General features: G+C 36.9%; 1 long non-coding RNA gene across 1 annotated transcript; it reads left to right on the plus strand.

The window, feature by feature from the left end:
* Positions 1 to 1,054: 1,054 nt before the first annotated feature.
* On the plus strand, positions 1,055 to 8,305 carry LOC119877078. The gene is made up of 3 exons (XR_005371138.1): positions 1,055 to 1,643; positions 5,679 to 5,797; positions 8,262 to 8,305. It is a non-coding gene; the product is annotated as an uncharacterized LOC119877078 (long non-coding RNA).
* The last annotated feature ends 13,859 nt before the right edge of the window (positions 8,306 to 22,164 follow it).

A 22,164-nucleotide genomic window follows, 5' to 3' on the forward strand; every position in this document is an offset into this window, starting at 1 on the left:
ATACTTGAAACTGATATTACGCTGTATGTTAATTAATGGGAATTAAAATAAGAACTTAAAAACTAAAAAAGATTCTGTCTATAGATTTTCCTGATGAGGACACTGAATCTAGGAGATTATCCATATACATGTGCATGACTTCAAAGATATTGTCCTCAGAGATTCTCCTCTTGACTCAGATGTGTTTCTATGCTGTCCCTTCAGCCATCAATCCCCCTTGTTCCTAAATGGAGAGAGGGGGAGAGGGAGGGGAGTGGGAGAAGATTCAAAGTAAACCATCTTTTACTTTTTTCATCTCCTCTCTGCTCGCAGCAGTGGCAACTGTGAATACAGATGTTTCCGGAGTCTTCAAGAGTTCTTTTCAGACCGGTAAAAAATGAGATAAACACAGAATAGTTTGAACCAGAGAATTCCCAAGTTAGATACTCCTCTAGAAAGGACAAGTTTGGCTTCGTATGTAGATCCAAAATAAAATTCCTTAATAGATGTATTTTAAACCTTAGAATATTTTCCATATGAACAAATAAATTTTTGATACTTATCCATGAGAGACACTTGAACTGAGATTTGGTCATAAAACTTACTATATAAAGAAAAACTATTACTTTGGGGGTAATTGTGGGTATAAAGGTCAAGGAAATTATATATATATATATTTTGTTGTTGTTGTTGTTATCTGCATTTCCTTTCTTCATGAATCAGGTAACTAAGCACTTGGTAGTTTGAATGTAGAAACAGATTCCTACTCATGGTATCTCCAATATTTCTTTGTCTTGGACACAGGAAACTGTTTTGTGAATTTAAACTTCCAGTGAATAAGCTATTGAGATTCCAGCCTATTTCATTTTGGATGTGCTTTTTTTGCTATAAAGCGCTGTTGTTGTTGTTTTTTTTACATATAGTATACATAATTTTCATGTGTTTATATTTTTTAAGTCTATTTATTTATTTAAGCGATCTCCACACCCAACATGGGGCTTGAACTCATGACCCTGAGTTCACATGCTTTTCTGACCGAGCCAGCTAGGTGTCCCTAAAAATTTCCTGTGTTTAATTCAGTCCTCTTTTTTGGCAGAGGTACATTCTTTTGCATGTGCTGATTAACAAAATAAGTTTCCATAAAGTATTACACTCCAATCTATCCTCATTTGTTTTTATTAAGATGGTGTGTGGTTTTCCATTCTTCTGCATTTTTTCTTTATGACTATATCCCTTTTCATAATTACTTAACTCCATTATCATTGTTGAAAGATTTGTACCCATTCAGGTAAGATATATTTTCAAGGTTTTTTTTCCATTGAATGTAGTAATATTTCACATTAGTCAAATTACCTCCAATTACTTCACATTACCTTCAATATTTAGGGGCAAGGAGGTTGGCAAAGCAATCCTAAAGACAATACATCATTCCAAAAATTGAAAATTAATCCCATTTGTCTTTTATGACAGGACAGTTGTGGAAAAAAATATAAAAAGAGTGAAGAGTATTTTGAAATGACTGCATTAGAACTGGCCATCATTACTAAAGTTGTAGATATGAGTGATGCATGGACTCCTGTTCAGTGCACCTGGCATCATCCTCCTAAAAAGTAGGATTTTCAGTGGACTTCTGACAACTAAAAAAACCATGCCATATGAGAAAGGTGAGAAGAGCTTTAATTTTAGAGCTTTAATTCTTAGGTAATTTGATTTTGTCTTTGGTAGAGAGTTGAGTAAAGAACTAATAGTGGAGTTGGTTCTCAAGAAGTAATATTGTGACATGTTAGAGTGATAACTAATAATTTATATATTATTTTCTTCCCTTGGCTATAGTTTGACTGTCTTGGATGCTGGTATATTAAGTGTACCTTACAAATAAGATAAATTTTTGATCAGCATGGTTATTTGGATGACACTTTCACTTTATCCTCAGTGTTAATGAACTCATGGCCACTTTAATTTACATTAATTTGTATATATATATATAGTGTATACATACAAATGTGTATATATATACACACATGGATACACACGTGTGTTCATACATTACGGTTAATTTACATGTATATAGAATATAGGCAATCACAAAATTTAATGTTAAGGTTTTTTACACTACTCAAATCTATTTAAATGATGCAGTTCCTTTTACTTATTTATTTTAAACTGTCAATGAAATTTTATGGGGAAGGAAAGTTTTTTTCAACAAATGTTGCTGGAACAACTGGATAGCCCATATTGCAAAAATACACTTTGATCTTCTATTTCAGGTCATACACACGCACACACACACACACACACACACACACAGATGACCAGTAAAATATAGATCTAAATACAAAAGCTAAAATCATAAGGCCTCTTAAAAAATATGAATATATTTGTGAACTTGTGTTCAGGATTTTTTTTTTTAATTTTAGCTAGTTAACATATAGTGTGGTATTAGTTTCAGGAGTAGAATTCAGTGATTCAGCACTTACATACAACACCTAATGCTCATCACAAGTGTCCTCCTTAATACCTGTCACCCATCTAGCCCAGCCCCTCTTACCTCCCCTCTATCAACCCTCAGGTTGTTCTCTACAGTTAAAGAGTCTTTTATGGTTTCTTTCCCTCTCTCCTTTTTTTTCTTTTCTTCCTTTCCATATGTTCATCTGTTTTCTAAATTCCATATATGAATAAGATATTTGTATTTGTCTTTCTATGACTGATTTATTTCACTTAGCATAAAATACACTTTAGCTCCATCCATGTCATTGCAAATGGCACCATTTCATTCTTTTTGGTGGCTGAGTCATATATATGTCATATATATATATATATATAAATCACTCTTCTTTATCCATTCATCAGTCAATGGACATTTGGGTTCTCTCCGTAGTTTCAAGTTTTGTTACTGTTGATAATGCTGCTACAAACATAGGGATGCATGTACCCCTTTGAATCTGTATTTTTGTATCCTTTGGGTAAATACTTAGTAGCGCAATTACTGAATAGTTCTATTTTTAGATACAGTTCCTTTTAAATGGTTTTAAGGAGGTAATATTAAAAAGGAGCTAGTGGCTTATTACTTGGGAAATTGGTCCAAACTGTTCTGTACTAACTGAAACACTAGAAAAATACATGTTCTATGCTGGAAGACAGAAATGAGCAGAATGTTCATCTCCCAAAAAAGAATGAACAGTGTTAGGGGGGGAAGCTTACATTCATAGGCGTGAAGCAGCAAAAGCGAAGGTAAATTGTGCCAAAGAAACAGTCCAGGGAGAAGCAGGGTCACTGTGAAAGATACTAAAGTATGTATGATAATCAACAGCTGTCAGAATAGTGAGCATGTATGCATTTCTGCTCTGAGATAAAGTTCAAGAAGAAGTTGCCACAGTGAGTCCTCTTCCTGGATTCTTTTATAAATTTTTATTTTGAAATTACAGATTTACAGGAAGATGCAAGAATTGCAGAGGTGGTATATTTTCTCCCAATGGGAATACTTTAAAGAACTGGCACACAGTGTAAGAACCAGGGGTGGATATTGTCACAACGCGTGTGTAGCTCTGTTCCACTGAACCAATTTGTGTAACCACCACCTAAGTGAAGACACACAACTATTCCATCACAAAGACCTCCCTTGTATGACCCTGTCAGACACACTTAACCCCTTCCTGCTCTCACCACAAGCCCTAACCCCTGGCAACTACTAATTGATTTCTCCATACAGATAATTTTGTCATTCTGCGAATATTATATAAATTGAAATATACAACATGTAATATTTTATGATTGGCTTTTATTTTTCACTCAGCATAGTGCCCTTGAGATCCAACCAAGTTGTTGCACATATCAATCCTCCATTCCTTTTACTGCCAAGTAGTTTTCCATGGTACAGATGTACCACAGTGTACGTAATCATTCACCTGTCATAAAGTATTTTTGATGATTCTGTTTTGACTATTACAGATTAAAGTTCCTGTGAACACTTGTGTAGAGGTTTTATGTGGGCATAAATTTTCATTTGTCTGGAATATATGGCAAGTACTGTGACTGGTGCATAATATGTTCTTCATGTTTAGTGTTTTAAGGAAGTGTCATTTTATTCCTAAATGGCTGTAGCAGTTTGAGTGAAGTATGGGAGAAGTCTTACCTCCCTTTACAACCTTCTACTTTCTCCCATTCATAATATAAATGTCTTCAGTATTCCTTACATGTTACTGAGAATGAGAACCACATCAGACAGTGTTAGAATTTTTGTATCAATGATGAAACATAAGTTGGAAACTCAACAAAAAGAAACAACTTTTGTGTTTACCCACATTTTACTCTATTGTCTTTTTTAAAATTCCTGATGCCCTGAGATTCCCTCTCTTATCATTTACTTTTTGTTTTAAAGAAATTCTGTAGCTATTTTTTAAAATTTATTTTTATTATTTATTAGCTTTTATTTTATTTTATTTTTTTAAAGATTTTATCCATTTATTCATGAGAGACACACAGAGAGAGACAGAGACACAGGCAGAGGGAGAAGCAGGTTCCCTGTGGGGAGCCATATGCGGGTCTTGATCTTGGGACCCCAGGATCACTCCTGCAGTGAAGGCCGATGTTCAACCACTGAGCCACCCAGACCTCCCCCTCATTCCTAAGGATATCTTAGCTCTATGTAGAATCTGGTTTGGTTGGGTTTCTTTATTCAGCACTTGAAAAATGTCATGCCTAATTACCAGGGAAATTCGAATCAAAACCATGATGAGATATAACCTCACACCAGTCAGAATAGTTAAAATTAAAAAGACAGGAAATAACAAATGCTAGTGAAGATGTGGAGAAAAAGGTATCCTTGTGCACTGTTTTGAGGCATATAAATTGGTGCAGCCGCTGTGGAAAGCAGTATGAGCTTCCTTGAGACATTAAAATAGAAATACCATATAATCCAATAATTCCACTAGTGGATATTTGCTCAAAGAAAACAAAAGCAGTAATTTGAAAAGATGTCACATATTCACAGTGGCATTATTTACAGTAGCCAAGATATGGAAGTAGCCCAAGTATCCATTAATATGGATGAGGAAGACGTGCACACACACACACACACACGAACACACAAACACACGAACACATGCACAAATATTATGTAGCCATAAAAAAGAGGTATGACTTGGTGCCATTTGCAATAACATAGATGGACATGGAAGGTGTTACACTAAGTGAAGTAAGTCAGATTGAGAAAGACAAATACTCTATAATTTCCCTCATATGTGGAATTTAAAAGACAAAACAAATGAATAAACAAGCAAAAAAGCAGAATCTGACCTATAAATACAGAGGACAGACTGATGGTTGCTGAATGGAAGAGGGCGATGGATGGGTAAACGGATGAAGGGGAGTGAGAGGATCAGACTTCCAGTTATGGAATGAATAAGTCATGAGAATAAAAGGCACAACATAAGGAACATAGTCAATGATACTGGAATGGCGTCTGCTGACAGATATGGTGAGCATAGCATAACATAGAGTACTTGAGTCACTGTTGTACACCTGTAACTAATGTAACACTGTGTGTCAACCATGCTCAAATTAAAAAATTTGTTAAAAGAGGGAAAAAAAAAAAAGAAAAATATCATGCAACTTCCTTCTTGCCTCTGTGGTCAGATGGAGGAAATTCACCTGATGAGAAATCTGCTATTGTTTTCATTGTTTTTATCCTTTGCATATAGGTTTTCTTGTGGGTGGAGACAAGAGCAAGAAGAAGTTATCCAGGAGAAAGACAGTAAAGGTCCTGGGAGAGTGAAATGGAGAAAGAGGAAGAGCACATTTCGGGATCCATTTTGCACGGGTACATGGAAGTCAACCTTGTATTTCTGAAGAGTTCATTAGAATTATTAATATGAGAGATGCAAGACAGATTACTAATCCACTGACTTCTGTCTCCATTGGTCGAGGGCTGCCCCACAGCTCCTAATTCTCCCCACCTTTCCTAATTATACATGCAAGATGCCCTAGGGCAAAAAAAGCAGGAGATTCTTAGTGGGACCAAGGTAAAGTCACAGCAGCTGTTTGCTGCAGTAATGACTCCAGTAAGGTATAGACTTAGAAGACGTGGCTGGCCATGGGATACCCCAGCCTGGATTCACACAGGGAAGCGATGGCTTCCAATTCCTTCATGCTAACTTGGCCACTGAGAATTTTTCCAAGGATTGTAATGTGGCGACAATCATTCCTCAGATCTTGGACAGTACTGCTGCCTTATGCTTTCAGGGAGCTTTTACCTGCAGGTCATGACCTGCCAGAGGGTGTCTCAGTTCAGGCCCCCTTGGATCCTGTTACCCCACCCCCCTCTGTCATTCTCTGAGGATTCACCCCCTTTTGGGGTCAGGCCTCTTCCACATTCTTCACAAGGCGAAGACCTCATCCCATCCCCTTCTTGCACAATTCCAGCTTCCTTCTTGCATGGAGTCTTTTTGGTGGAAGACTAGAAAATCATTTTTTGTGTTCCTCCCAGTTTTGTCGTATTGCAGTGACACCAAATGCTAAATTAATAACTCAATACTTTTGAAGGTTTGTTCAGGATTAATTATTCCCTGGGAATATTGAGATTTGAACTTGTTTTCAACCATGGGGAGAGAATACTTTTCTTTTGAAAATGGTCAGTTCATGCTGTAGGGATTTATACTCGTGATTACTCATTTGGCGAGGATCTGGTCCTACCACATCAAGCAAGGTCCAAATAAATCTATTGGCAAGTGATTTTCTCTTGAGGCCATTTTCAGGTTTGGAAAAGTGGTCAGAACTTATAATGGATGAAATTATTAGGTCATAGGGAGAGTGAACACTGAAATGTGTCATTTTTAGAGGTAACTAGGAAGTGCATCCATGCCTGAGTTCATGTGTCAGCCATCAGAACTTTTTTTTTATTTTATTTTTCTATGGATTTCTTTAGCCAAGAGAACATCTAATTCAATTCTCCTTTCATTATCATTGGGATGACTGCACTGTCTGATCTGTCAGGGACCGTCCTGGCTTACCATGCTCCCAGGGTGACAATTTATAGTACTCCTTTCATACTCAAAAACAACGTCCCAGATAGGACCATCTCCCAAATCACCTCACCACCCTTAATCCAATACAGAGCCTTGTATTGGAATTTTAAGTGTGTGTGTGTGTGTGTATGTATTTGTGTGAAAAGTCCAAGTTGTTTATAAAACAATGTCTGAATGTAACATGTCTTTGAGAATTCTTCTGAGCTCCCTTTGAGCTATGTTCTTTTACTTGGCAAGATTTTTCTGGCTCCCTAAAAGTTTTTATCAAACCAGGAGTCCAGATGGTCAGTTCTTTGGTTGCCCAGTGACAGGGGAGTCAAAGATGGTTTATGCATGACAACAATATGTCGAAACTTAACCAGGACAGGAAGCTTTCCCAAAAGATTGCATGAACAGAATGTTACAGATTCTTGAACTCTCCAAAGACTACTTGTGAGTTGGGAGAGAATCCTGTTCCATTTAAATCTAATTTTCACTATAACATCACTGTTAGAACATCACTGTTCTACTTATGCACAGGTCAGGCTTGGTAGTTTGGTGAGAAACTTTAGAAAAGAAATGATCACTTCTAGCCTAGTCTAAAATATTCATCTCAAAGATAAAAGTTTGCTGATTTGTGTCTAATCAAGATAGTAGGCTCCTTGTTTAAGGATATACTTGAAATTTTCTTTAGATGTCAATCAGGGTTTACTACTACATTTATTTTTCATGATATAATTTAATCATATGGTATAGAAAGAGATTAAACAGGAAATTTGGTAAACACGATCAAATGGGGTTAAGGATAGAAATAAATGGACTAAAGTCATTGGTTTTGAAATTTCTTAAACTCATTATTGTCTTCTAATTATTCATGTCGTTTTTAGTTTCTTTTTTTTCCTCTGGCTTTTGAAGTTTCTATTTTAATTCCAGTTAGTTAACATACACTGTTATATTAGCTTCAGATATAAGGAAAATATTTTTTAAATGACCAGTAAAAATCTCCAATGGTTTTGTAAATCTAAGAAATATTTACAGTGAAATTCTGAAGGAAGATTAAGACAAGGACATTTTATGGTCTCTATGCTTAAATGCTTTGTATTTTTAGTCAGAACTTAATTGCAGAAGGCAAGTTGGGATTTCATTTGAAACGTGGGCATTTTAAAACAAATGTAAAAAATCTCTGTCTTGGACAGTGATCCAATCCAAGGTAATTTAACCTTAGTTTTCTTTTTTCTTTTTTTTTTTTAATTTTTATTTATTTATTTATGATAATCACAGAGAGAGAGAGAGAGAGAGAGAGGCAGAGACACAGGCAGAGGGAGAAGCAGGCTCCATGCACCGGGAGCCCGACGTGGGATTCGATCCCGGGTCTCCAGGATCGCGCCCTGGGCCAAAGGCAGGCGCTAAACCGCTGCGCCACCCAGGGATCCCTGACCTTCGTTTTCTTGATAAGTGAAATACCTTTGAGTTCACTATTAAATTTCATTTGAAGCTCTGTACTGAAAGAAAGTGTATCATTTAATTGTGACATAGCAGCAAGCTGGGGTTTCTGGTAGTTAGAAAATGTTTAGAATCACCTATTTGTTTGTCAGAATTAAGTCTAGAACTATCACATGGGAATAGTCTCACAAACTCTTTCTCCCTGAAGTACAGAGATCTCTTTTTTGGACTTGTCTGATATTAGAACCTAAGATATGTCGGATACCAGGTATGTGTTCAGAGAAGGAACTCAGAGGAAAGGAAACATTTTACTGGTAAGTTTTCTGAGCTACTTTGGGGACTTGGAGAATTGTCCATTTGGGAGAAATTCTGACATTTGGTTTCCAGAGCGAGTAGTACATTCTGGGCCATCCATTTCCACAGAGGGTATGACTGGAAAGAGGGTGCATGTTTTGGAGAGGGAGCCACAGGGGCAGAGGATGGGTTGAGAAAGGGAAAGGGAACATCTAAACCCTGCTGCTCTCTGTGCTTTTGTACACCATGAACTCCCATTTGCAGGACATCACGTTCTTTCAAACAGACGTGGCAGGCACTGTAATCTTCCTTGTCACTCCACGGACCACAGAATCTCATTGCCAACTATCTAGAGGGTTCATTGTACTAATCTAATAACAGTGCAAAGTAAACTTGCACTGTTGCAGGTTGGAGGTAGGCTGCAGGGTGGAGAACGACTGCTTCTCTTCATCTACGGCACAAAACAGTATAATTTCTGTCCCACCGTTTGAAGATTTTAGAAAAATCACTCTTAATTTTTAAATTTCTGTGTGTGTCTCTCTCTGTCTCATCTTTCTCTGTCTCTGTCTCTGTCTCTTTCTCTTTCTGACACATACTAGAATCCAGAGGGAGAAGTCCCAACCTGGGTGACACAGCTCTGGTCTCAGCCATGACCCAGACCACTGCCCGCCATTCTTCACTCTGTTCCTAGGTTAGACTCCTAAAGCTCATTCCTTCTTTAGGATGATGATCATCACCAACTAATCATGTCCATTAGGTCAAGAAATCTTTGAGTAATTTTATGTTAATTGGCTCATTTTACTGTCACCATCACTGTTAGGTAAGAACTGATATTATTCTGTTTTTATAGGTGAGGAAATTTAGACCAAACAAAATGAACTAATTGCCCCAAATCACACAGAAGGCAAGGGACAGAGCCAGGGTATAATTTTCTCAAACACCCACTCACCTCTGCTTTGAATAAACTTTAGGCTAACCATATATCGTACAAACAGGTCACAAACAACTTTTAATTTCCCGAATCCTAAACTGAGTTTTAAGAAAATATAAATATACTGATGGATCAGATAGCACCTGCAGGAGTTTGATCCCTTGACCAGGATGACCAAGTTACCATCATAGTTTTTAGCATAATTATATAACACGGAACCTAGTGATATGAAAACTACACATGTAAGCAACCACAAAACAATTACTCTTTTATTTATTTATTTATTTATTTATTTATTTATTTATTTATTTATTTATTTTGCAACTTCAGCCCAGTGTCTCAATCTGACATCTAAAGTGCAATGAATTATTTGTACTCGGAATGTTTGCTCAGATTTGTTGATACCATTAAAACATTTTAAACACAGGCAGTTACAAGTTATTTGAAGAATTTTATATAATTATTTTAAAATCTCACGAATGGGTCTATGTGGTCATTTGACGCTCACGCACTTTTGAACATCAGAGTCCCTGCTACAGGGAGGGATGGACCTGTCTTGCCCCCCACAGTTCCCCAGCCAGCAAATGTATCTGATCCTTATGCTATCATTTGTCCTTTATTTTTATATACCATAATTTTAAATATATATTTGAACTTCTATGCTTTATTCCAATTCATTTAAATCATTTCTAAACCCTTTCTCCATTCTAGCCATAGTTTTCTGGTCTCCTCTCTTCCTCCAAAAATGCCTCCCAGATTTTAAATCTTTTTTTTTTTAATAATTTTTGTTTATTTATGATAGTCACGCAGAGAGAGAGAGAGAGGCAGAGACATAGGCAGAGGGAGAAGCAGGCTCCATGCACCGGGAGCCCGACGTGGGATTCGATCCCGGGTCTCCAGGATTGTGCCCTGGCCCAAAGGCAGGGGCTAAACTGCTGCGCCACTCAGGGTTCCCAAAACGCCTCCCAGATTTTGTCAGTTATTCCTTTGTTTTTGCATTACCAAGTTAGTAGCATTTATTTCTATCAGAAGCTGTGCTTTCTTCATGGTTCATTTACATAGGCTGATTTTAAAAGTGGAAAAACCAGTAAAATAGCATCTGAATGACTGTGGCCTGGTAAATGTTGCTCTTCTCAGAGCTAAGTAAGGTGCCAGGATTCCATTTTCTTCTTTTTAACTCCAACCTCATTAATTGCTGGGTTGCCTCCAAGAGATTGTCCCTAGGTCAACGTCAAAATAATTATCTTTTCTTCCTTCATTTACTATTAAAGGTATGGCATCCTTTAAACAGCTTTATACATGTACCATGATTTTCTTATATGGCTTTGATTTTCCTGGAGTTTCTAACTGTGCACAGCTGGGGAAGCCAGGCACTCACTCACGACCTCTTCCAGCTCGAAGCTGGGCTGCCTTGAGAGGAAGGGTGATGCTGACAAAGTTCCTCTTACCTTCTCCAATGCTTTCAAACTTTATTCCTTGCCTATTTTTTGCTCCAGTGGAATATTGGGCACTTCTCTGAAACCTGAACTTCTCTGAAGCTCTCCCATCTGTGGGTGCCTGGCCAAGTCAACATTCTGCATGTGCTCCCAAACCATGGCTGTGAGGGGCTGGGGCCATTCACAGGTTCTGCAACCCAAAATGAGGTCTGTCTTCTGTTATCCAATACACAAGGGGGCAGGGCTCCTCCTGGGTCCCCTGTATCCTACAAGTCCCACAGAGGCACTTTCGCTCATGAACGGAGGCTGAAATTTAGTTGTTTACAGGGAACAAAAATGATGGAAGTCTAATGCTGCCATGATGCTGACTTCATTTGGTGGGCATTCTTTTCTAATGGGAAATGAGCCACTTTTGCCAGAAAGTGGAACTAGAGGCATGTGGAGTTCAGGATTTTAAAGTGCATCTATTAAGATATTCCCATCTCAATTCTCAGAGTCCCGTTCCTTCTCTGTTAGGAATTTGACTTTGGCATAGGAGACTTGCTAGAGTTAAAATTTTTGTAGGATAGAGTTATTTTACAGATAGACTATGGCAACTCTATACCTATCTCTGGGGACATCTGGAAGTGCAGCACAGACTCTTGGCCAGATAAGTCAATAGGCTAACGAATGATTTAAGACATGCCGCTAAAAGTTTGGAACTCCCTGTGGGACCCAGGCTGGTGTGTTTATTGATGGCTTATTATCTGGCATAACTGGGTTATTGCAGCCCGATTTGGCTAGGTGACGATAAGGGAATGGAGGGCCCTTCTGGAAGCTTTGAGGAAGCTCTCTTAAAAACCACATTTGCTCAAATATCAGAGGCTCAGTCCACAGACAAAGGATGTCCTTGTGTGAATAAGAAGGACCCAAGCAGTGATGCTTGGAAGTTTCTTGAGCCTGAATGCTTGCTTACATTCTCTCTCTCTCTCCTATTGTACCATCTCCTTTGCCTTTATTAAAAATTTAACAAGAATTCTGAGGAATCCTGTGAGTCCTTTCAGTCATCCGATGCTGTTGTAAATACTGCAGTACTTAATCTTCTTGAATCTTCTCTATTCTTATGATTTCATCTGGAGCCCAGGGCTTCATTCCGTTTGCTCTCCATTTGCAGGAAATAGGGTTTCCTTCAGTGCTGGCAAGGAGGTTCTTTGGCTTTCAGATTTTTTCCTTGGTTGGTGATTAATCATCCTGGGTCTGTCATTATCTCTCTTTGCTGAATTGATGGCACTCAGTCTCGGCCACCCAAGTCAGTAATCTATTCCCTCATCCATCTCCAGCACAGAGCTATTGCACTAGCCGGTGTACTCCCTTCCACTGAAATCCCATTCCACTCTGCTAATGAAGAATGGTTTAACAACCGTGCTAATGTAGTCACAGGCTATCCATTCTCCATCCACCACTGGTAAGAGAGTCCTTAATGCCAAATTTCTGTTGACTGATTCATATCCAAAATCTTGTTTTAGAATCTGTTTCCCTGTAAGAAACACAGCGATGAGCCAATAAGCAGCAGATACTCGCAGCAGCCTGGGGGTGGGCACGTTGGCTTGAGAAAGGATGCATGGACTCTCACGGAATCACTACATTTGCTCTGTTTTCTTATCTGTACATTTAAAAAGTATTATTACTATTTTCAAGTACACTTGACATACGATATCCTATTTGTTTCAGGTGTACATCACAGTGATTCCATATTTTTATACAACATGAATGGATCCCCACAATAGGTCCACTTACCATCGGTCACCACACAAAGTTATTACAAAATTACTGACTATGTTCCCTATGCTGCCATTACATCCTCATGACTTGTTTATTTTATAACTAGAGGTCTCTACCTCTCAACCCCCTTCACCTAGTTCACCTGCCTGCCAGGTAGCTGACAGTTTCCTGTTTCTGGGAGTCTGTTCTTGTTTTGTTGTCTTTGTTTTGCTTTTTTTTTTTTTTTTTTTGTCTTTGTTTTGCTTTTTAAATTCCACATAGAAGTGAAATCATACGTTATTTGTCTTTCTCCATATAACCTATTTCACTTAGCCATCACGCTGCCTCACCCCATATTTGTACATTTTTAACAGTCAATATGTTTTTAGGAGGAAGGTAAGACAAACATATGTGTTTCTTCTATTAGCTGGAAGTGGAAGCCATTTTTTTAAACCTTTTGTTTAATACTGATTTGTTAAGCCACACCATTATTCTATATCTTAATTAATTTCTCAAGTTATCCCTGGAAAGGAATATTTCAGACAAAGTAGGCAATATCACAATCAAATCAAATACTCTCACATTCATTCAAGGGGTAATCAGTACTACTCATGACCTAAAGACACAAGCTCCTAAACGAATAATTCAATATATTTCCTCAAGAATATGATATTGTTCTATCCAGTGTAAATGAATTTAAATAGGACTTAAAGCCTTTCTGAGGTCAGGATTATTTTTTCTTTGTGAAGCAAGCAGAAAAGAATCATCACCTTAGTTATTTTTAATATTAATTTTTAATTATCTTCTATATTGAAGAAACTGGAGGAGTGGATCAACCACTCAGATGTGTATGAACAGGAAGCTCTATAAAGTCCGTCTTTCTGGGGGTCAGAGTAGGTGAAGAGATTTGAGTAACATCTGGTCAACCTTAGTGGGGAGCTTACTCAGCGCCACCTAAAGGTGGCAGAGTGGTCCTGTCTAAGACAGATGAGCATGACCCTGGGAGTCTGCTCCAAGACTCCTGGTGACATAGCAGTTCCCAGCGACCCAGCAATTTCGAACCAGTGAATGTGTTCTGAGGAAACAATGAGAACTGCACACAGAAACATGTGATTCATGATCACAGATAGAACACTGAAAATAAACAAAATGCCAGTGGTGGGTGGATAAATTAATTATGGCTCATAATTACGACAGAATAATGTGCAGGGATTAAATACATCGTAGGAGAGAAAATGCCTCACCTATTCCTAATTTATGTAAACTAGCTCTGAAAATATTTATGTACAAACACACTCTTGAAATGTTTCTTTGAAGCCTTATATTTAGCCTTAACATACATTTTCCAGTTTCCTTAACTCTTCTTACTACAGTCTTGGGATAAGCCTGCTGTTGTTGCTGTCACACCCATTGCTTTCTTGCCAGGAATATTGTTTGTCAGGATTTGATAATATCATGAACAGTACTAGTATACAAAAATGCCTGATAAAAGGTTATTTGTTTGAAGTCATTGCTAACCAGATCCTGTCCTGTGAATTCAGCTGATTTAAAACATGTGAAAATAAATAGGCTCTGCCCATAGTAGGGAGTAGTGTGAAGAAGGAAATGCGTTTGTTTACAAAATCCATGAGTACATTCTACAGGTCATGGAAAGGGAAGAAAACAATGAAAATCCACACGTAGGAAAATTCTGAAAGCTTTCAGAGTTTAATTCCTCCTAAAGCTCAGTAAGTGCTCATTTTCACCCATCTTCCAAATGAAGAGCTGTTGTAGAGAAACATTCCATTTCTCCTTGGATAGAAAATAAGGGGAATTTTTTCTTTTAGTAAAATGACTTGGTGTTAACTACTAGTATTTTATGTATGTATGTATGTATGTATCTATGTATGATTTAGAGGAAAGTAGGGGAGAGGCAGAGGGAGAGGGAGAGAGAAAGAATCTCAAGCCAACTCCATGCCCAACATGGTGCCTAACACAGGGCTCAACCTCACAACCTTGAGATATTACCTAACAGAAACCAAGAGTCAGCCACTTAACTGACTGAGCTATCCAGGCACCCCTAACTGTTAGCATTTTGAATATCTGCATGAGACTTTATCTCACTCTTATGTTTTATATAATTATATGTAAAATAATATGTGATCATGTTATATAGCAGATAATAATTCTAGTACTGTATTCTTCATATGTAATGAAGTGCATGAAAAGTGAAGTAGACAAATTTGAGTGTTATTGTTTTTTCCAGTTTTTTTCTCAGATTTTAGAGACCTACATGTTCCATTCCTAAATTTAGTTAAGATGTTGATTACAGCTGGAGAAAATTATGTCAGCATTGGTTCTCAGTCCCCTTGCTTTAATTATTTTTCTGGTTCATAGATAGCACATGGATGTTTGGCTTATGTAAGAAAAATGGCAAGTGAGTCTTAGTATTCTTTTCAATGACCAGCTTTAAAATACTGCGTGTTAAAAAATAAAATAAAATAAAATAAAATAAAATAAAATAAAATACTGCGTGTTCTATTGGTCATCAGCCAAATGCTGAAGGTTCCAACAGTGTTAAATCAAGGTAGTTACTCCCTTGGGTATCTCTACTATGTCATTTTCTATTCCAGTTATACAAATCAGAAGTTTCTAGCAAGTAAATTATTTTCATCACGTTAGATTTTGTTTATATTTCATCTTAGCTATGTCCTGAACTAACTTTAAAAATCACGTGGGTTTTACCACACATTAAGTAGAGTTAATACCGATTTTTCTCAAACTATTCCAAAAACAGGAAAGGAAGGAAAACTTCAAAATTCATTCTATGAGACCAGCATTACCTTGATACCAAAGCCAGAGAAAGATTCCATTAAAAAGAGAGCTAAAGGCCAATATTTCAGATGACATAGATGCACAAATCCTCAACAAAATACTAGCAAGCTGAATCCAACAACACATTACAAAATAAACCACTTACCACAATCAAGTGGGATTTATTCCTGGGTTTCAAAGAGGTTCAATATTTATAAATCAATCAACATGATACATCACATCAATAAAGGAAAGGATAAGAACCATATGATCATTTTGATAGATATAGGAAAAGCATTTGATCAAGTACAACATCCTTTCAAGATAAAAACCCTCAACAAAATAGGTTTAGAGGGAATATAATAACAATATAATAAAGGCCATATGTGGAAAAACCCACAGCTAACATCATCCTCAATAACGAAAAACTGAGAGCCTTTCCCCTAAGGTTGGGAAGAAGACAAGGATGTCCACTCTCACCACTTTTATTCAATATTGTATTAGAAGTCCCAGCCACAGCAATCAGACAACAAAAGAAATAAAAGGCATCCAAATTGGTAAATAAGAAGTTAAGCTTTCACTATTTGCAGATGACCTGATACTCTATGTAGAAAACCTGAAAGATTCCACCCCAAAACTGCTAGAACCGATAAATGAATTCAGTAAAGTCTCAGGATAAAATCTACCCTTAGAAATCTGTTGCATTTCTATACACCAAATGTGAAGCAGCAGAAAGAGAAATTAAGAAAGAAATCCTGTTTACAACTGTATCAAAAATAGATACCTGGGAATAAATCTATCCAAAGAGGTGGGACTTGTACTCTAAAACTTATGAAACACTGATGAAAGAAACTGAAGACAACAAAAAGAAATGGAAAGACATTCCATACTCAAGGTGGAAGAACAAATATTGTTAAAATGTCTATACTATCCAAAGCAATCACATTCAATGCAATCCCTATCAAAATACCAACAACATTTTTCACAGAACAAAACAAACAGTCCTAAAATCTCTATGGAATCACAAAAGACCACAAATAGCCAAAGCAATCACAAAAAGAAAGAAAGAAAAAGAAAAGAAAGAAAGAAAGAAAGAAAGAAAGAAAGAAAGAAAGAAAAGAAAAGAAAAGAAAAGAAAAGAAAAGAAAAGAAAAGAAAAGAAAAAAACACATAGGTTGTATCTTTAAAATTAAATCATCAGACATAATATATATAAAATGTTATCAATGTGCTCTTTATTCTATCAAACATATGGCACAGTGTCTGGATACTAGCAGCACCCAACAAATACTTAAGTTAATAAATAAAGGGAATAATATGCTGAAAAGACAATATTAAAAATTTCAGTAGTTATTCCCTGTTTTTTATTTGCTTTAAGACTATAGAAGATGATAAGATGGATTGCAGTAATCATTTCATATATCAACTCATTACGATATATATCCTCAATATATATAATTTTTATTACAATAATAATGATTAAAAATTGAGAAAAAAGAATGAACAATATCATTTAAGAGTTGGCAAGTGAAAAATAGGATATTTGTTCCTTAATATTGTCAGAAACAAGCAGGACATATAGAGCTTAAATTATATTTGAGACTCTGTAAATAAATGGCTGCTTAAAACTATGGAAAGTCACCCATAGTATTAAATATTTTAACTATGTAGAGTCACATACAACAGTAACAACGTACAGGAACCAGAAATATTTTAAAAGAAAGAACGTAAGTTCTTACATTTTCTAAGATCACTATTATTAAATGGAGGAAACAATAGTAATGCAATTGAAACAATAATAAAAAACCATGATCATTATTATTATTATTAAATATTTTATTTATTTATTCATGAGAGACACACAGAGAGAGGCAGAGACATAAGCAGAGGGAGAAGCAGGCTCCCTGCAGGGAGCCCCATGTGGAACTCGATCCCAGAATCAGCCCAGAATCAGCCCGGGGCTGAAGGCAGGCACTAAACCGCTGAGCCACCAAGGGATCCCCAATAATAAAAATTATTAATAAATAATGCCAATCCTCTGATGAGAGGCAAAAATAGAGTCCCCTTTCATATCCTACAGGCTTTCACTTAGTTTTGTTAAATTATTACAAAAATGACAAAAAAAACATATTTTTCAATTTAGCTTTTTATTTTAACACTGGTAGCATTTGTGTAATTTGTTTCTATATGTAAGAATTTAGGAAAATATCATTTTTTAATGATACCAGAGAAGATAGGAACCATAATCTCTTACCATTATCTCTTTTAATCTCTAAGACATTTATCATGCAGTCAATCATGTATTCATTCATTCAAGGCATACATTATCTAATGCATATATGTACTTACTTTGTGAGACATTGGGTAAACAACCGTAAGTATGGTAACTACAGATCCTGGTTCCAGAGAGCTGACGATTATGCAGGGAAGACAGGTGTATACAAATCCAGTAAATAAAATATGATAAATAAAATGTGATAACAGAGAAGCACGGATGTTATAGACAGACAGTGGGATGGGGGTTCTAATCTATTTTAAGATTTAGGGAAGACAATTCTGCTTATGTAACAGATTGAACTAGAGGGTGAGCAGTGTTTCTAATTTGAAGAGGAAAGGAAAGAGAAAAAGATACATGTTTCAAGGGGAGGTAGTTGATGTTATTTTGTGCCAAACAAGCAAAATGCTTACCAAAGCCACAAGGAGTGCATATGCTAAAAAGGGAGCCATGAAAACAGATAAAGAAAGGCAAACCAACCAGAGAACTAAAGTACACTGGCTTCTGCTAGATTACTGAATTGTAAGGGAAGAGAGATGGCAGGAAAGGCTGAAGAAATGGGCAGTGGATTTTTTTAGATAATAGAAGGTTTTGAAAGTTACATTGAGGGATTTGGACTTTAACATGGGGACAATGGATGGAAAACCATGCAAGGTTTCTACAAGGAATGACATTTGAGAGGACACATCGGCCTCATGGAGAGTAAGACTGGGGGCAGAGAGACCAATTCAAATGCTGGGGCAGAAACCAAAGTGAAAAATGAAACGTGGAAAGGAGTTAACAAATTGAACAATTATTTGAATGAAGCAGTAACAGACTCAGCCAATGATATGTAGACATGAGCAAAAGGGAGATATGAAGGCTAAATACCATAGCTTGTGTTTGGGACACTTAGTCAATTGTGTTACCTTTACTGACATGAGTAACATTGGCAGTAAAACATCTTTCACAGAAAGTATGTTTATATTATGATGTGATGAAAATATTTTAGGAAATTTATGCTTGTTGGGAAGACAGGGTGGTAATATAGAAAGTGATGTAAGTGAAAATTCATTTTTTTAAAGATAGGGAAGAATTTGGGTTTGTTTGAATATTGAAGGGAAAAATTAGAGTATAGAGATGTTACAGAGCAGACGGAAAAGAATATAATTCAAGACCAGAGGTATAAGAATTCTCTCTTTTAAAAATTTTTTTAATTAAAAAATGTTTTTAAAGATTTATTTATCTATTTTAGGGGTAGAGAGAGAGAGAGGGAGAGAGTCTCAAGCCATCTTTGCACTGAACATGGAGCCCAATGTAGGGCTTCACCTTACCACCCCGAGGTCGGGACCCAAGCTGAAACCAACAGACGCTCAATGAACTGTACCCTTTTTCTTTTTTCTTTAAAACAACAACAACAACAACAACAACAACAACAACAAAGTCAAAGGATTTAGGCATTTCCTCCTGAAATTCTTGTTTTCTTTATGAAGTGGAAGAAAGATCATTTTATAAGGGTGAGACAGCAAGAAAGAAAAGATGGAAATATTGAGAGAAGAAATTGCATAATATGATAGTAGAGGATCAGAAGTATCATGTACTAGGGAAATATCATGAGACTGTATCAATGCCATGTTGAGGTCCCAGTTGAGCATGATGACCGTGAATATTATAGTCCTATCAGTTTTTGTAGTCTTATTGTGTGGTTTAGTCTTGTAATCCTCAGAAGCCAGAAAGAGGAGTGGGTTAGTCAGATGAGCACATCCATTGCTGAAACTATTGGGAAAATGAAATAAAAAGACCTTTTTCAAGGGCATTTAAGCTATTTATCAGGGAGATTTGGAGCTCTTGAGTCTTCATTATTATTCATTTAGAGGGTATATACAATCAGGAATAGACTGATAGGAAGGCAGTCAATGGACTATTACATTGAAATGCTTTACCAAATGGGTTCATTGAGAATTATAAAGCAAATGTTATTTAAGGATTGAAATTCATGATCAGATAAGAGGAAGTCTGAAATTTTATTTCACAAATGGTACATTTCCAAATGAGAAGACATTCAGAATCTATCCATGAACGTGGCTGGAGTGGATTATATACACAATAATGGACAAATAGCAAATAAACCAAGATGTTGAGTGAATTGCCTTCATGCATCTTGACATCACTCAGATTTATGGGGCCTGGGCAGCGGGGAGAGGGAGATTTTGAATCAAGAGTCACCATTTTCATTACCATAGAGGAGAGAATGGAAGTGGGTAGAGCACAGAGACAAACAGCCGTCAGCAAATGGAAACCATGAACAAACCGTGTTTCTATAGTGAGTGGGGATTGATCATCTCAGGTTGCATGACACACACTGATCCCACCTAGCATTTGTTGGTGGAGAGGAGGACCAGCGTAGAGAGCGGGAGGTAGCATCTTCCTCTTGATGGCGAGCAGAGAAATGGTGCCTCAGGGAGAAGTTATATTTCCATTAAGGCCAAGAGGTGCTGGAAGTGTTGGCAGAAAAGGACAGTTTCTTCATTATGGACAATAGTTACAGATGGAAGAATGGAAATGAAAGGAGAAGTGAAAGGCTGGGTCAGGAAAGAGTGCTGCAGCCTTCCAGTGCCATACATGTGGTTCTTCTGTGATCATCTGAACAGAGATCACTGGCTTCTAAATTTGCCAGTTTTACTCAATCCAGAACTTGACACTTTGGAAGGATCTGGCTACTCTAGAAGATTTTGATCTCTGTTCAGCCAGCTTCCCCTATTATTCTTGAACTGAGCTACCCAGGAGCCCTGTACATTTTTTTTTTTAAGATTTTATTTATTTGTGAGAGACACAGAGAGAGTCAGAGACACAGGCAGAGGGAGAGGCAGGCTTCCTGCAGAAAGCCCAATGCAGAACTCGATTCCAGGACCCTGGGGTCACACCTTGAGCCAAAGGCAGATGCTCAACCACTGAGCCGCACAGGTGCCCCCACCAACTCATACTTTTTAAAATATTTTGTTTAAGGAATAATTTCCTACTTGTACAATTATAAAATTCATTTCTTCTAGAAAAAGTTTTGCAGTTTTGCCTTTCACACTTAGGCCTTTATTATCCTTAAATCTGCCGGCTTAATTTGTTTTTTGTTTTTTGATTTTTTTCATGTAAGCCAAATGCCCCAGCAGAATTTATTGTCTGGTGTCTATGATGCCCTGCTTCATCGTGTATCAAATGTATGCATATCTGCATTAGTCCACTTCTGAGTTCTCCATCCTGTCCCATTCAGTTTTTCTATTCCTGGGGATCCCTGGGTGTCTCAGTGGTTGAGCGTCTGCCTTCGGCCCAGGGCGTGATCCTGGAGTCCTGGGATTGAGTTCCACATCGGGCTCCCTGCATGGAGCCTGCTTCTCCCTCTGTCTGTGTCTCTACCTCTCTCTGTCTCTGTGTCTCTCATGAAAAAATAAAATAAAATCTTAAAAAAAAAAGCTTTCCAATAAAATGCCACGTTCTTTACTTACATAACAAACCTTTTTGTCTGTTCACGCAAATGTTTTCATCTATTTGTTTTCATCCATTTCTTCTATACTTGGATTTTTTTGTGATTTCATAAAAATTTAAGAATACACTTGCTAACTGTATTCTTGCCAAGGGACACCCTGCTGAGATTTCCATTTGTTTACTTTGTATCTATAATGCAGTTTGGAGAGAAATGGCATATTTGCAATATTTGATTTTCTAGTTTAAAACTGCAGTGTTTTTCCCCCCATTTAAAAATGGTATTCTTACTTCAATTTATTTCAATACAGTTTTGTAATTGTCTTGTTAATGTATATGCACAGTGTTGCTTTTGAAAAAATATGCTTGAAAAATGTTGTTTAAAAACTTTTATGGATGCATTAAATTTTCATTGATGTATTTATTTGTCCATATTGCTTTTACATCAGCCTACTTGCTAAACTCTTACTATAGACTTGGACATTCTGTACATATCTATCTGTAGGTTCTTACATATTTTGTAGGAATATAGTCATATCATGAAGATGATGAACAATGAAAATTTGCTTTCACTTTATTTCTTTATATTGCTGTACCATAGAAGATACATCCTGAAGTGTGGTGTTGAGTAGAATTAGTGGTCATCCTGTCTCGTTCTAGATCTTGAAAGAATCCTTTCATTGTTTCACAATTGAATGAAGTGTCCACTACAGGGATTTTGTCAGAGTAAAAAGTTTATTTCTATTGCTAGTTTTGAAACATCTAGAAAATCATCATTGGATATCTGATTTTATCAAATGCCATTTCTTAATTTAACAC

Source organism: Canis lupus, chromosome 16 (assembly GCF_011100685.1).
Source record: "Canis lupus familiaris isolate Mischka breed German Shepherd chromosome 16, alternate assembly UU_Cfam_GSD_1.0, whole genome shotgun sequence".
Lineage (NCBI taxonomy): Eukaryota > Metazoa > Chordata > Mammalia > Carnivora > Canidae > Canis > Canis lupus.